General features: G+C 37.4%; 1 pseudogene; it reads right to left on the reverse strand.

Moving 5' to 3' along the window:
* The window catches only part of LOC123821149, a 120,938-nt pseudogene that overhangs the window by 101,896 nt on the left and 1,725 nt on the right, over positions 1 to 17,317 (reverse strand).

The raw sequence follows: 17,317 nt of genomic DNA on the forward strand, positions 1-17,317 counted from the left end.
TTACAATATGATCCAACATTAGACTTCTAGGTATTTACCTAACTCATTTGAAAACTTGAAGTCATAAAAAATTGTCATGGAAATATTTATAACAGCTTTTTGCATCTCTCTAAAAACTGGAAACATACAATCTGTCTTTCAATATGGAAAGAATAAAGTAACTGTGTCACATCCATACAGTTAAATAGTATCCTGTTGTTCCAGGGATAAAGCTAGGAAGCCACATAAAAACACAACTAAATCTTTAAAAAGATTCATAAGGACATTTCATAGGCACACTTGCTGTATGTTATGATTAAAATACAAGTTATAATATTTTTTCAAAGCCTGGGTCCAGTTTAAAAATCTTTCTATTACTGGAAGCTATTATTGATTCTTCCAATTCAAATGCTATCTCCTTCCTCTGAAACCTCAAAGCAATTATCTGCTCCTTCATTATAAAAAAAGGTGGGGAGGAAATACCTGAATAAATTTAAGTAAAGTCACTTGGACTGGAATTCAAATATAATTCTCCCATCCTGTTAATTATTCAATTTATTAACTTTACTGAGCCTACCTTGCAGTTTCATGGAAAATAAAGTGAGCTAATATGTTTGACCCATGTCTTCCAGGGTAAGTATTCAATAAATATTACTTATTATTAGCTCTCCTAAGAGGATTTTAAATATCTGTGTGCTAAGATTGTATCTTCTATTTCTTCTACTTCTAATCACAGCAGTTAGCAAATTGATGAACTTAAATGGTACTCAATATAAGCAACATAATGAATAAGCACAAGTGTATTGGTTTTCTATTATAGCTGTAACAAATTACAACATAATAATGACTTAATACAACACAACTTATTAATGGCTTAATATCCATAATTAATGGATAATACAACATTATTATCTCACAGTTATGAATGCCAGAGGTTGAAAATGGATCTTTTACCCCAAACCCAGTTGTCAGCAGGTATGTTCCTTCTGGAGGCGCCTTACTTTTTTTCACCTTCTAAAAGCCGCTTATATTTCTTGGCTCAAGACCTCTTCTATTTTTCAAAGTTACAATGGACAACTGAGCGTTTCTTATGTTGTATTATGAAGTCTGCATTCTTTTTATACATTTAAAGGACTTTTATGATTACATTGGGTACATTGGATATTCCTATATAGGAATAATTTTTTATCCTCACCTGAGGACATTTTTTCATTACTTTTAGAGGGAGAGGAAGGAAGTCAGAGAAACACTGATGTGAGAGAGAAGCAACGATTGGTTGCCACACATACATACTGTGACCAGGAGTTGTATGTGCCTGAGCCTCAGACTATCAGGAATTGAATCCACAACTTAGATATGTGCCCTCACCAGGAATCAAACCCTCAACTTTTAGGTTATGGGATGATGCCCCAACCAAATGAGTCACAATGGCCAGAACTTGCACTTTTTATTTATTTTTTTTAGTATAGGAATAATTTTAAGAGCATCTGGTTAGTAACTTTAATTCCTTTTGCAAATTTAATTCTTCCTCATGACGTAACAACATATTCACAAATTATGGAGAGTAAGATGTGGACATTACTGGGAGACATTTTTCTGCTTACCATAATAAGTAATTACTTTCTGATGATATATGGTAGGGTAAGGGTACTAAGGACAGGGAAAAGTTTAAGAAGGACATTCTTACAGGTGAGAATGTCAAATACTTGTTCGGGGAAAGATGTGTAGTATAATGATGGAGTTTGCCCAAGGGTTAGGGAGGAAAGTAGTCAGGAATGAAACTAGAGCAACAAAATCAGGAGTACCAGACTATCTTGGGTGGTAGGAAGCCATCAACTATTTTTGTGGCTCTATGAACCAAGTAGATTGCTGGGATTGTAGGAAAGCCGTAAGAGGGTGGCTTTGAGGAAGAACAAGAAGCTTAAACCTACAAGCCAGGAATATTGAAATAATCTCGCAGTAAAAGATGATAAGACATTATTGAATTATGATGATGATAGTGGAAATTAATACAAGATAAAGAAGTTGAAACTTTTTAGTTAAAGCATCAAGTGGCACTGGTGGTTGAATGCATGTCTAAATAACTAATTTCTAGCTTGGGTGCCTGAATAAATTCTGACAGTTTTCCCAGTCCTTTATCCAAGTTCTCCGTCCACACTTGTTCATGTAACTAGCTATCAAATAGCATGACTAATATTTCCAGACCAAGTAACTGAAGCCAGGTGTGAAGGATTGATAAAATTGGGATGTTATGTGAGCAATAACCAAGCCAGTGGTTGTAGCAATTAGGGCTGTTCTCAGCTCCTACCATATTAAATCTCTCAAAGCTCCTGCCAGAGACAATTTATTTCTTGGATTTTAATGTATAAGAATATTTTTTTCCTAAATACTCACTGCATTCTTCATTACCCTGCTTTACGCCATTGTCAAGTAAAACCCAAAATTAGTTTTCCAAGGGCAATAACTTAGAATGAAGTTTTTAGACATGTATTAATGATCACTGTCTTAGCTTGGGTTGCCATAACAAAATACTGTAGACCTGATGCTTAAGCAACAGAAACTTATTTTTCACAGTTCTGGAGGTTGGGAAATCCAAGATTAAGATGCTGGTGAGATAGGTTTTATTCTGAGGACAATTCTTTTGGATTGTAGGCAGCTTCCTTCTCACTTCTTTGTACTCACAAGATCTCTTCTTTGTTACTGAATGGGGAGAAAGAAATAACAAGGTCTTTGCCATTTTTTCCTATAAAATTACTGATCTCATTATGAAGATCCCACCCTCATGACCTCATCTAACTTAAATTACCTCCTAAAGGCCCTGTCTCCAAATATTGCAACAATGGGGGCTAGAGCTTCAACATAGCAATTTGGAGGCATACAAAGAGTCAGTTTTTAATGATCACAATATTTCTTATTAATCTCAAAGATTCAAAGAAACTCCCTCATTATTATTCCTACTCCCTTCCCATGTATACATACACAATTTATTGCTCTGATCATCATAGACAACCAGTTGACTATGCAGGAAGTGATCATAGATGATTTTTCTATTTATAAGGTTCTTTCATACAAAATCCAAAGATTTGATCAGAGCTCTTTGCATACTCTTTGTTTGTGATCACCTGGCCCACCAGTCATCCAAGACAGCCAAAATATCTCTGGTCTTAATGACTGCATGAGGCCATATGTAACTGCACGAGCTTCTTTGCAACAGAATGACTGAAGTTTAACTATTGCAAGAATCTCCCTTAGTGCAATGGCTAAAGTAAGGGATATAGACAATTCTGATTCTCAAAAAGTATATTAACTTCATGATATTCATGGAAAGGCATGAGCTATTGAACTGGAAGAGAACAGTTCAGGGTCCTTTTGCCATCATAATAACACTCAGTCCTGAACAAGTAACTGGATGTATCAGGGAATATGAAGTGTTGCACCAGCAATTATAGCTTTACTCCATTCAGAGAGGCTGATTTGAGTCCTTCTCTGCTCCTGGCACATTTGGGCATTTTATGGTCTCTAGTCCTCTAATTAGTCTTCAGTGTCAGATGCATCTGGACTACACAGGTGAGATCTCAAATGGATTTCTTCAACCATATGTCATTCTTCAATATCCAGAATTCCTGCAAAAACTGTAATCTTACATAAATCCCACAAAATTTGCAAATTAGAATACATTTTCTTATACTCTGACTATCAATGATGCTACTAAACCATCCCTTCAAGGGTAAGTTTCCAGAGACTATTTTGGAATTGAGGAAGATGGAGGGTAACAGATGTAACTTACAGTGACTTAAACACAGCAGATATATAGTTCATCCTGGTCTACTTTTCCTCTAGTGATTATAATCCATTTTTTTTATTCAGCCATATCTGCTTGTTGATTGCAACGTGAAAAATAAAGTCAAATAATCTCTTGGTAAAGCATCCATTCTTACATTTCCTCTACTTTGATTGGTCCATTAGTATGCATTCACTTTTTCATCTCTCTTTATCTGACCATTACCTAGTTGTGTGGCCCAGTAATGTGAAATATAGTCTAGGAAACACAAGATGACAAATTCTCCCAGATTATTTTCAAGGTGAACCTCTGCTGTAGGTGTGTTTGTCTGTATTTGTCACATGAGAAATTGGTTCAGAGAGGCCCAATGTCAAGGTCAAGGTCACACAGCTCCTAAGTGTGGAAGTCTCTAGGATTCAGTTTACAAGTGAAATAGCTATTATTAAATTTGCTCTCCAAAATGCACCATTTTTATAGCCACGTTTTCAAGTTGGTCCACATGTCTCATGTGATGCCTAGGGAAATCAAATACTGCCTCAGTCCTGAGCTGAAAAGGGTGACAGGTGGCACATGGATTTTATAAACTTTGGGCAGGCATAGATTAAAGTCATTGATCAACATCATAGAATAAGTCCTCTGGTTGCCTTTGCAATGAGGGAAGAGACATTTGCATTTCTTATTTCCAGGACAATAATTGCCCTGCTGTCAGTATGCTGTTGCATGCCTGTGATGATTTATAATGCTGAAGCAACATGACTCTCAGGTGGCCTCTCTGCAAAGCAGAGGGGAGATTACCATGTATCCACTGATGGAGGGGAGCTAACTCTACAAAATTAGCCATAATATATGACCCTGAGTCCATGATGTGTTCTGGATAAACCACATGTTGGGAAGAGTAAGGAGAGAGTGGCTGAATAAGCTGGTATTTAGTGAGCAGTTGTAGACATTTCAACACTGGGAATGTCTGCTACAGAGTGTTAGAAAAAGACTCCAGAAAAACCTGGCTGCTGGACTGTAATGTTAAGTAAAATAAACAAAACCCCCCCAGAAAACCTCCATGACCATGAGAAGCATGCAGTTGAAAGGACAAGGGCATCAACTGATCCTGTAGTTTCTGTAGATATATCTTATAAGGCAGTCTATCAACACACCATTTGGGAAATGGTCATGCTATAGATATATTTGTCATGAGCTACTTACCATGTACATCTCTGTCCAGCTTTGCCTTTAGTCCTGACTTCACCAAGTAACACAAAAACAAGAAAGCAAACAAAAAGAGAGTGTTTATTGTACCTTTGGCAGAGAAATAATAGAAAACAACTGGGGCCACGTAGTATTTGAATTCTAGCCCCCTGCTTCCTTAGCTCTGTGACTGGGCAAATGCTGTAAGTTTCAGTACCTCCATGTATTTGTGAAACACAGATGTCTATAATGGTTAGAGAAAGTGATGAAAAGAGCACATTTTACTTGCTTTCCTCTAAAGAATGACAGTTATGTTATGTCTATTGTTTTACTCCTCAAGTGCCAGGGATATATCTGATTCCTCTGTTGTTTCTCCCTGAACCCTCTTCCCAGCATAACTGCTGAGGTGTTGAAACACAATCAACATTAGCATGGGCTGACAGCAGAAGGAACACATGGCCACACCATGTCCATGGGATCAACAAATTCCATCATCTCAGGAATTAGCACTAGTAGAATACAAGGAAGAAGTAATTATTTAATAAACATTCTACAGTACAATGTAGTCAAAGAAACATGAATCAAAACTCAGTTCCAGTAAGCTATGAAATCTTGAATCAGCCCAGGTTACTTCTCTCCAAGCGTGCCCTTACTTCAAATAATGATAGCTGCTTTACAATTGTGTAGTAATATAACAGGTAACAGTCAGATGCTAAATCAAGGTAGTATTGATATTTATTGTTATTGTTAATGTCATCATCATCATTACTTAATGCCAGAAATTAAGCTAAGCTGTTTTTTCATTTTTCTTTGGTTTCCATTGGCAGCTATCAGCTCTCAACTATGAAGTTAGTTTTATCACACATTTCCTAAATCTTTTTTAAAAGATTTTATTTATTTATTTTTAGAGAGGGAAGGGAGGGAGATAGAGAGAGAGAGAGAGACATCAATGTGCGGTTGCTGGGGGCCATGGCCTGCAACCTAGGCATGTGCCCTGACTGGGAATCGAACCAGCGACACTTTGGTCCACAGCCTGCGCTCAATCCACTGAGCTACGCCAGCCAGGGCTGCATTTCCTAAATCTTCATGGCAGTCATTCATCTTCCCATTTATCATACTCATCAAGCCTCTACTTTGTCCCAGGTGGTGTCCTCAGATGTGGAATGCAATGATGTCTAATGAATGGTAACACAAAACTTCACTGAGTACTTTCAATGTGTTAAGCACTGCACTAAATGCTTTACATATTTTGATTCATTTAATCCAAACAACATCCCTGTGAGTTATGTGTCATATTCTTATTCCAACTTTACAAATAATGGGGAGAAGTCCAATCAGTTGAGTAACTACCCAATGTCAGACAGCTAACCACAGTTGATGCCAGAACTGTAATCCAGGAAGTTGGGATAATGAGTGTGTTCTCAACCCCTACTTATCCCTGTGGAGTGGCAGTCTGGAGCAGAATATCAACAACAAGATGTTAACAAATGCTTATCTAACAAAACTTCAGGGAGATCAAAAATCACTAGAAAACAATTTAAGTTTAGAGAGAAGGAGGACATAAATCTCAGAATCTTGGTAGCCAGTGAATTTAGGTGGGAATTATGAAAGGAATAATTGCCCATAAATCTGAATAATAAGAAAAAAAAATGTGTGTAGATCAAAAGGGAGAGTTTCTCAAGCAGTATCAAAAGTCAGTGCATCAGTATGTTTGAAGAACAGCAAGAATTCCAGTGTGACTAGCCTGATATAAATAGTATGTAGATTTGACACAGTGACAAAAGCAAGCCCAAATCTCAGGGGCTCACAAAATTTAACATAAATTCCTTGCTTGTATTACATATTGACAGCTGCCCTATCTGAATGCTATACTTGTGGAAGAGGAAGAAGAGCCAGCACTATCAGAAATGTAAGCTATCTAATGCTAAGTGGTGTGCCCGCATTTCTGCTCACTTTCCCTCTGATCCAAGAATACCCTGTGGCCAAGCCTAACAGTGGGGTAGGGAGTGATGCTCCTTGACTAGTCACATGGCATGGGCAGAAGTGAGATTGCAGTGGGGCTAGGTACTGTCCTGAGACAGTGCAGGGGGTTTTCTCTGGCTCAGCAGAAACTGATCCCAGAGTAAAGGGCAAGTCTTCCTCAAGCACTGGAAAAGCCAGGGGCGTGGCATTATCTGTGCTGATGCTTGTCTTGGGGAGCTCTCAAACCTGTATCTCTAAACAAAAGAAACTCCTCAGATGAAGGGCTTCAAATATTGTCACATCCCTGGTGTTCTGTTGCAGGAAGAAGTGATAAAGACCGTTTTACTTATCATTGGTGGAGGAAGCAAATATAGTGAAAACTTACTCTGCATTATAATGCTTGCACTACTATTAAAGGTAAATAATATTGTTGAAGTTCATGCTTCTCATCTGTAAAATGAAGACACTTTTTTTTTGAAGAGCACTTAAATTTATTAAGTTTGGTAACTTTTTTATTTTTTTTAATCATTGTTCAAATACAGTTTTCTCCTTTTTACTCCCAGTCCATTCCCCCCCACCCCTCCCCACTTGCCTCCCATTACCACCCTCCCCTTAGTTTATGACCATGTGTCCTTTAAGTTTGTTTATGTGAACCCTTCCCACTGTCCCCTTAAATTCCCTCTATTCTCCCCTGTGGTCATTGTCAGCCTGTCTTCTCTTTCAGTGTCTTTGGTTACATTTTGTTTGTTTCTTTGTTTTGTTATTTAGGTTCCTGTTAAAGGTGAGATCATGTGGTATTTGTCTTCCACTGCCTGGCTTGTTTCGCTTAGCATAATGTTTTCCAGCTCCATCCACGCTGTTGCATAGGGTAGGAGCTCCTTCTTTCTTTCTGCTGCATAGAATTCCATTGTGTAAATGTACCATAGTTTTTTGATCCATTCATTTACTGATGGGCATCTTGGTTGCTTCCAGCATCTAGCTATTGTAAATTGTGCTGCTATGAACATTGGGATGCATAGGTTCTTCTGAATTGGTGTTTTAGTATTCTTAGGATATAGTCCCAGCAGTGGAATTGCTGGGTCAAAAGGAAGATCCATTTTTAGTTTTCTGAGGAAGTTCCATACTGTTTTCCATAGTGGTTGTACCAGTCTGCAGTCCCACCAGCAGTGCACTAGGGTCCCCTTTTCTCCACAACCTCTCCAACACTTGTTGTTTGTTGCTTTGTTTATGATGGCCATTCTTTCTGGTGTGAAGTGGTATCTCATTGTGGTTTTAATTTGCATCTCTCTGATAGCTAGCGATATTGAACATCAGTTCATGTGTCTTTGGATTTTCTGTATGTCCTCCTTGGAGAAGTGTCTGTTCAAGTCCTTTGCCCACTTTTTAATTGGATTCCTTGTCCTCTTAGAGTGCAGTCTTGTAAGTTCTTTATATATTTTGGAGATTAAACCCTTGTCTGAGGTATCATTGGCAAATATGTTTTCCCTTAGGGTTGGTTCTCTTTTAATTTTGATACTGTTTTCTTTGGCTGTGCAGAAGCTTTTAATTTTGATGAGGTCCCATTTGTTTATTCTTTGCTTTATGTCCCTTGCTCTAGGGGACAAGTGAGTAAAAAAGTTTCTTCGTAAAATATCTGAGATTTTCCTACCTACGTTCTCCTCTAGGACTTTAATCGTGTAACCTTTTATATTTAAGTCTTTTATCCACCTTGAATTTATTTTTGTATATGGTGTAAGTTGGTGCTCAAGTTTCATTTTTTTGCACGTGGCTGTCCAGTTCTCCCAACACCATTTGTTGAAGAGGATATTTTTATTCCATCATTTTATGTTGCTGCCTCCTTTGTCAAATATTAATTGACCATAGAGACTTGGGCTTATTTCTGGGCTCTCTGTTCTGTTCCATTGGTCTATGTGCCTGTTTTTATGCCAGTACCAAGCTGTTTTGATTACAGTGGCCTTGTAGTATAGTTTAGTGTCGGGTATTGTGATCCCTCCTACTTTACTCTTCTTTCTCGAAATTGCAGCAGCTATTCGGGGTCATTTATAATTCCATATAAATTTTTGAAGTGTTTCTTCTATGTCTGTGAAATATGCCATTAGTACTTTAATAGGAATTGCATTGAATGTGTAAATTGCTTTGGGTAGTATGGACATTTTGATGATATTAATTCTTCTAATCCATGAACACGGTATATGTTTCCATTTGTTTGTGTCCTCCTTGATTTCTTTCCTGAGTGTTATATAGTTTTCTGAATACAGGTCTTTTACCTCTTTGGTTAGGTTTATTCCTAGATATTTTATTTTTCTTTTTGCTATTTCAAATGGAATTTTTTCCTTGATCTCTGCTTCTGCTGTTTCATTGTTGGTGTACAGAAATGCCTTTGATTTCTGGATATTGACTTTGTATCCCCCTGTTTTGCCAAATTCATTTATTAGGTCAAGCAGTTTTTGGTAGAGTCTATAGGATTTTCTATCTATACTATCATGTCATCTGCAAACAGTGAGAGTTTTGTTTCCTCCTTTCCGATTTGGATGCCTTTTATTTCTTTTTCTTGTCTGATTGCTGTGGCTAAAACTTCCAGTACTATATTGAATGGAAGTGGTGAAAGTGGAAAGCCTTGCCTTGTTCCTGATCTTAGTGGAAAAGATTTTAATTTTTGGCCATTGAGTATGATGCTGGCTGTAGGTCTCTCACATATGGCCTTTATTATGTAGAGGAATGTTCCCTCTATTCCCACTTTGCCGAGTGTTTTTATCATGAATGGGTGCTGTACCTTGTCAAATGCTTTTTCTGCATCAATTGATATAATCATGTGGTTTTTGTCTTTGCCTTTGTTTATGTGATGTATTACATTTACTGACTTGTGAATATTGAACCATCCTTGCATCCCTGGAATGAATCCCACTTGGTCATGGTGTATGATCGTTTTAATGTATTGTTGGATGCGGTTTGCCAGTATTTTGTTGAGGATTTTAGCGTCAATGTTCATCAGTGATATTGGCCTGAAGTTTCCTTTCTTTGTTGTATATTTATCTGGTTTTGGAATTAGGATGATGTTGGCCTCATAAAAAGAGTTTGGGAGACTCCCATCTTTTTGGATTCTTTGGAATAGTCTGTGAAGGATAGGGGTTAGCTCTTCCTTAAATGCTTTGTAGAATTCTCCTGTGAAACCATCTGGTCCCAGGCTTTTGTGTGTTGGGAGTTTTTTGATTACTGCTTCAATTTCTTTTGTTGTTATTGGTCTGTTCAGGCTTTCTGCTTCTTTTTTATTAAGTTTTGGAAGATTATATTTTTCTAGAAAGTTGTCCATTTCATCTAGGTTTTCAAATTTCTTGGCATACAGTTCTTTGTAGTAATTTCTTACAATCCTTTGTATTTCTGTGGTATCTGTTGTAATCTCTCCTCTTTCATTTCTGATTGTGTTTATTTGGGTCTTCTCTCTTTTTTTCTTGATGAGTCTGCTTAAGGGCTTGTCGATTTTGTTTATCTTTTCGAAGAACCAGCTCTTGGATTCATTGATCCTTAGAATTGTGCTTTCAGTCTCTATGTCATTTAATTCTGCTCTGATCTTGTTTATTTCCTTCCTTCTGCTTGCTCTGGGCTGCCTTTGTTGTTGTTCCTTGAGTTCTTGTAGATGTAGGGTTAGGTTGTTTGTTTGGAATGTTTCTAACCTTTTTAGGTGGTCCTGTATCGCTATGAACTTCCCTCTCAGGACTGCCTTGGCTGTGTCCCATAAGTTTTGGGTTGCTGTGAGTTTGTTTTCTTTTGTTTCCAGAAACCTTTTGATTTCTTCCCTAATATCATTCTTGACCCATTCATTGTTTAATAGCATGCTATTTAATCTCCATGATTTTGAGTGTTTTTGGTTTTTTTCCTTCGGGTTGCTTTCTAGCTTCAGTCCCTTGTGGTCTGAGAAAATGCTTGGTATGATTTCAATTTTCTTGAAATTCTTGAGGCTTGTTTTGTGTCCTATCATGTGGTCTATCTTTGAGAATGTTCCGTGTACATTTGAAAAGAATGTATATTTAGCTTCTTTTGGATGGAGGGCTCTGTATATATCAGTAAAGTCCATTTCATCAAGGGTATTGTTCAATGCCACAATATCTTTGTTGATATTTTGTTTAGAAGATCTCTCCCTTTTTGATAGTGGAGTGTTAAAATCTCCCCCTATAATTGTGTTGCCGTCCATATCTTTCTTGAAGTCCTCTAAGATTTTCTTTATGTATTTCGGTGCTCCTATGTTGGGTGCATATATATTTACAATATTTATGTCTTTTTGATGGATTCTTCCCTTGAGTATTATGAAGTGACCTTCTGAGTCTCTCTTTATGGACCTTTTTTGGAAGTCTATTTTGTCTGATATGAGTATTGCTACCCCGGCTTTTTTTTCCTGTCCATTTGCTTGGAAGATTTGTTTCCAGCCCATCACTTTCAGCCTGTGTAGGTCTTTTATCCTGAGGTGGGTCTCTTGTAGACAGCAGATATGTGGGTCATTTTTTCTTATCCATTCCACTATTCTATGTCTTTTGATTGGAGTATTTAATCCATTTACGTTTAAGGTTATGATTGATAGGTACTTATTCATTGTCTTTTATGTACGTGTGTTCCTCTCTCTCTCTTTTCCTTCCCTTCCTTAAAGCAGTTCCTCTAGGATATCTTGCAGAGCTGGTTTGGTGGAGTCGTATTCTTTTAGACTTCTTTTGTCTGGGAAGCTTCTTATTTGGCCTTCTGTCTTGATTGACAGCCTTGCTGGATATAGTAGTCTTGGTTGCAGACCTCTGGTTCTTATTACCTGGAGTATTTCTTGCCATTCTCTTCTGGCTTGAAGTGTTTCCATTGAGAAGTCAGCTGTTAGCCTTATTGGGGTTCCCTTGTATGTTACTTCTTTTTTCTCCCTTGCTGCCTTTAAGATTCTCTCTTTGTCTTGAAATTTTGCCATTTTAATTATGATGTGTCTTGAGGTGGGCCTCTTTGGGTTCCTCTTGAGTGGGACTCTCTGTGTTTCCTGGATTTGTGTGACTTTTTCTCTCATCAAATTAGGAAAGTTCTTCATTACTTGTTCAACTAGGTTTTCGATCCCTTGTTCTTCTTCTTCTCCTTCTGGTATCCCTATGATATGGATATTATTATGTTTCATATTGTCTTGCATTTCTCTTAGTCCCTCTTCATTCTTTCTGAGCCTCTTTTCCTTTTCTTGCTCTTTCTGGATGTTGTTTTCTACTTTGTCCTCCAGCTCGCTAATCTGATCTTCTGCTTCATTAATCCTGCTTTTAATTCCTTCTAGTGTGTTCTTCAGTTCAGAAACTGTATTCTTCATTTCCTCTTGACCTTTGTTGAGAGTTTCTATTTCCTTTTTCATGTTTATATAGTTTTCAGTGAGATTGATGTAGTTTCCCTCTAATTTCTGAAAACTCAATATGAGTTCATTGAACTTCCTGGTAATCATTGTTTTGAACTCACTGTCTGATAGTTGAGTTGCCTCTATTTCATTTAGCATTTTTCCTGAGGCTTCCTCATTTTCCTTCAGTTGGGGGTTGTTTCTTTACTTTCTCATTGTTCGTGTGTTTCTTCTTTTTTCTTCTTGTTTGTTAATTTGATCTGTTCTGATTCCCTGTAATTACGGTGTGAACTTCTGTGGTAGAATATTTGTAAGATTCAGTGGTGCAACCTCCTTCGTGTATCTTGGTGTTCACAGCTTTTCCCGACTAGGAATAGTAAAGTGACAGTCTTGTGGCAGAATCGATGAAGTCGTCTGGTTTTTCCGTCATCACAATAATTTTTGATGTCCTGCTTTCAAAAGTGATTCGGTAATCTAGTCCACTTGCTCTGTTTCTCCACTATCCTCGAGTTTCCCTCCTCTTCACAGAAGCCGAGAAAAACGCTGCCTAGAGTAAAGCCGCCATCTTCCCTTCCTCTACCATGCCCACTTTTTAGATAGTTCTTTCAATATAAGACACAGACATTACAGCTGATAATACTAGACATACAATAAATGACAATTAGGTTTTCTTTTTTGACGACAAAATTTTTCTTTCTTTGACTAAGAGAGGGAGAACATTAGGGTGTATGATTAAAATTCACGGAAGGTTAAGAAGTTACAAAATTAAATGATGCAGAGGATGTTGCATTCTGCCCATTGTGTGGTATCTGGAGATAGTACCCTTGTGCCTAGATTTGATGACATGTGACATTTGCTCTGCATCAGTTGTCTCAGCTTGTAATTTTTTCTTTTGCTATACTATACACACATACAAAAATGTGTCTCTCACCTTTCCATGGTCTGGGCATCCTGGCATTGGCACACCCTTCATATAAGTCAAAACAAGCAAAAAAAAAATTCCAGAGAAAGACAGACCTCTTCTGTGCAATAAATGCTTCCAAGATTCTGTAATAGAAACCTCAGAGGCTCCTGGCACTGTTCAATTAGAAACCCAGCAGGCTGACCACAGAATATAATCTTTAAATTTTCTCAATATTCTACCACCTAGCCAAGAGCTATAGTAGCCTCTAAAGTTGGAAAAACTTTGGCAGGAAAGGCATCGAAAGAGACAATATTGCCACCACAGTAAAGGAAACTACTCTGCTGTGGAGGAAAACAAAACATCATAAAAGGAAGAGGTTCAAATGGCTTTCTCCCCCAAGGGCTTTAAGAAACTTGAAAATGAAAGCCAGTGAAATTATCAACTAAGAGGAGCAGAGACTATTGATCTAGAGTAGAGGGAAGGAGAAAAAAAAATCTCGCAATGAAGTCACATTAACAAAGGCACTGTATAAAACAAGAGAGCAGGGCAATTTTAGAAGCCCAGAGGAAGGAAGATAATGAAAGATAATGAATGCCTCTTTATAGGGAAGATAAATGAACAAGAGTAGTAGGGAAAGGGGTAAGAGAGGAAGGGAAATATGAATGCTTAGAGCTGAACAACTGCCTTTTCTGTGGTGGTACAATTGGCTTGAGAAGTTTCCAAAGGCAGATGGAATGCCTGTGATTAATATTAAAATGGACACCAATCAAAACTCTACTCTGCCACTAATTACCTATGAGACACAGGCTCAATCATCCGCCCATGTTAAGTTTTTGCTTCCACATTTAAATATTAATTGTTTTATCTACACAACATATTTTTTTGAAAACTACTGTGCCAGGAAATGTGTTAAGGAACCATAATTTTACATAATTTGCAAGAATAATATGGACTAAAATCCATGGCATATGCTGTGCACTGACAACTGATTCATCAAATGTTTACTATGTGCTGAGCATTATTATAATTACCTTACATGTATAAATTGTTTTTTTGTGAAAGGGAAAAGCTGAGTAATTTGGCCAAGGTCACACATTTAGTACAAGAATTGGGATTTGAAAGAAGGCAGTATGGCTCCAGAGTCTGCACACTTGGCCACTATCCCACACCACCTATGACCAAGCAGAAAAGCAAGACTTTAAGCCTAGAATCCTCAGTAATAACTTAGTAAATGTTAGCTATTAGATATATTATTATTCTAGACTATGGCATATATAGCACTCAGCAAGTGCTAGATTTTAGTTTCAGATAGCCAATCTCAGAATTTGGAGTACTTTTGTTCACTGAGGAGACAGAGAAGATACATAAAATTTTACTTGCCTCTAAATATGTGACAATGAATGAAAAACAATTAAAAAATCACTTGTGTTTGAGCTTGAAAGAAAGAAAAGGAAATAATGCTACATGACAAAGCAACTCAAATCCATAATAATGATCAAAGGTGAAGCTTAACTATGCAGAGAAGAAAACCAAATATATATCAGAGGCTGGGGTTTTGATACCTAATAAAAAACCACTCTATATGAGCAGGAGCTGGAACCAAGTTGCTTTCTTAAAGGCAGAAATCTTGACAAGACTACTGTTTGTGAAAAGGAACACAAACAAAGCATAGCATGGGAACCCAACAGGGAAATAAGCAGCCTGCACAAGACCATAGCTAGAAAAGTCACCTATAAATATTAGAACATTGTATGTGTGTGGACTGGGAGGGCATGGGTCAAAATCCATGAAGCTTAGAGGGGAAATTAACATAAAAATTGTCCCTGAGTTTGCTAAACCTGTAAGGTTCTTTCAGAGACAAATATGGAATCTTCTAAGTCATTTCTCCAAACCCAGCACTCAAGAACTAGGGAGTATACCTTATCGAGCACAAATAAAATATTCTCAAAATTGATTCCACAAAAGTGATAAAAATTAAAATCAGTAGCAAAAATTGTCATACATTTAGAAACTAAACAACACACCTTCAGATTATTAAAAAGAGTAATAAAATAAAAAATGCCAATTATGGAACACTTAAAATTGATTCATGTTGGAAGCAAAACATTTTTTAAAAAAGCTTTGATTTATTTTTAGAGCGAGGGGAAGGGAGGAAGAGAGGGAGAGAAACATCAGTGTGTGGTTGCCTCTCACACACCCCCTACTGGGCACCTGACCTGCAACCCAGGCATGTGCCCTGACTAAGAGTTGAACCAGTGACTCTTTGGTTCATAGGCTGGCACTCAGTCCACTGAACCACACCAGCCAGGGCTGAAAGCAAAACATTTTAAAACATGAAGAATGAATCTAAAATTATTTTAGAGGAAAACTGATATCTTAAAATGTATGCATTAGAACAGAGACATATTAAAAATTACTGAGTTAGACCTACACCTAAGTAAAGACAACAGTAAACTTTGACTGGGGTTCTGAGACCATGGCTCTGCCAAGAGATACCATCTTTTGACATCTCAAAAGAGGCAGCACTGATCCCAGGCTTGTGCACCTTCTGTGCTGGAAGAGATGGCACTACAACATTTTCTGACAAAATTTGTTGTCTAAAAATTTTGGTCCCCCCAGTGTGAAGTGCTGGCCAGCACATGAGCTAACATATTGCAGGTACAAGAGGATCCTCCTCTGAATCCACTCTGTCTTGTTGGATCTCGTACTCTGGGCCTATGATGGGAGTGGAAGCCCTGATAATCTCTGAATTTCCTTCAACACTCTTCTTTTTTGATTAATGTTATTAGTATCAGAGTGTTTTAGAATATTACAGATAGAGATCTGGATTGTTTCTCTTATCTGACTATACTTAGAGGCATTAATGACCTGGATAACTTTAGTATTATACATTGGTAGCCTAGTGCATGTTGTAGAGAGTTACTTAAATTGTCACATGTGGTCACCAGGAATTAAGTGCCAATAAACCTTTGGGTGACCAAATACTTAGTGCCACAGAACATTTTATTGAATGGAGCATTGGGACTATGGATTTGTTTGGTTGCTTGTAAGTTACTGAAAATGTGTAAACAAATTTTTGAGCTCAAGACTTTAAAGTCTCACTTCAAATTCTGGGTGATGAACCAGAAGGAAGCTCTATCTCTGTTGGTCACAAGATTGACTTCTCCAAAACATCCACCCAAAACTAAGTCTGTGGGTGGCTGAATTATAATGTAAATGAATTCACAACCTGAAAAGTCTCTCTTGTTAATTGAGAGCTTTGAATGTGAAGCAGTGGGACCTTGTAAACTGAGAAGTTGACATCCTTGTTGATCATTATCAAGATAAAGACTAATCTTCCAAATTTGCTAAACTTTCAATGCCAGTAGAAGTAGTCATCCCTTCCCCATTTGAGACAAACCTAAATGGCCTCTTCTGAAATTGTCTTGAAGAAGACTCCTGATACTACCTCTGACACCTCTCCTAGAAGGGTTGCCCATAGACAATAGAAGACTTAATCTCAAAAAGGTACAAGAGGTCAAGTACAAAACATAACCAGAAAATACATAAAATACATCTTCCACTCCCAATTTTTTACAAAATTTTGCCAATATGTATTTATAGAAATCTAAAGAATGTGTATGGGAAATGATTCTAAGGATGTTGAATAAGGGTGGGATAAATGTAACTATCTTGAGCTGAATTTATTGGTATGGGTACCCTAAATAGGGATTCCTGATCGATTAAATTAGTGCAATCATCTGGGACTGACTTGTGGACAAAAAAACACCACATACTAAACCTGACAAGCACAAGGGAGTGTAAGCATATTACCATAATTAGGTTCTAGCATTTATAAATAAAATTCCTTTCTCAACATTCTTTTCCACTAACCTTCTATAACTTCCCTTGTTCTTCCCTTGTACCCTTTGTCACTTGCTACTCAATCAGAAATAACCAACTTAAGACAAACTACTTATTTTAACTTCTCTTACACACATATTTCTTTCCTTCCTTTTGCAATAACATTCCTTCTAAATTTCCAAAGAGAAATCCTAAAAAGGGTATTATTGGTAATGCAAAAGTTACACTCCTTTAGCAATTACTAACAATTGGACTATATATACAAGGTTAGAGAAAAGCCCAAAGAACAAGTATAAGTTTTATTATGGCTAATATTAGCAGACAGGTA

Source organism: Phyllostomus hastatus, unplaced genomic scaffold (genome assembly GCF_019186645.2).
Source record: "Phyllostomus hastatus isolate PE091 unplaced genomic scaffold, TTU_PhHast_1.1 phas_contig_38, whole genome shotgun sequence".
Taxonomy (NCBI): Eukaryota; Metazoa; Chordata; class Mammalia; order Chiroptera; family Phyllostomidae; genus Phyllostomus; species Phyllostomus hastatus.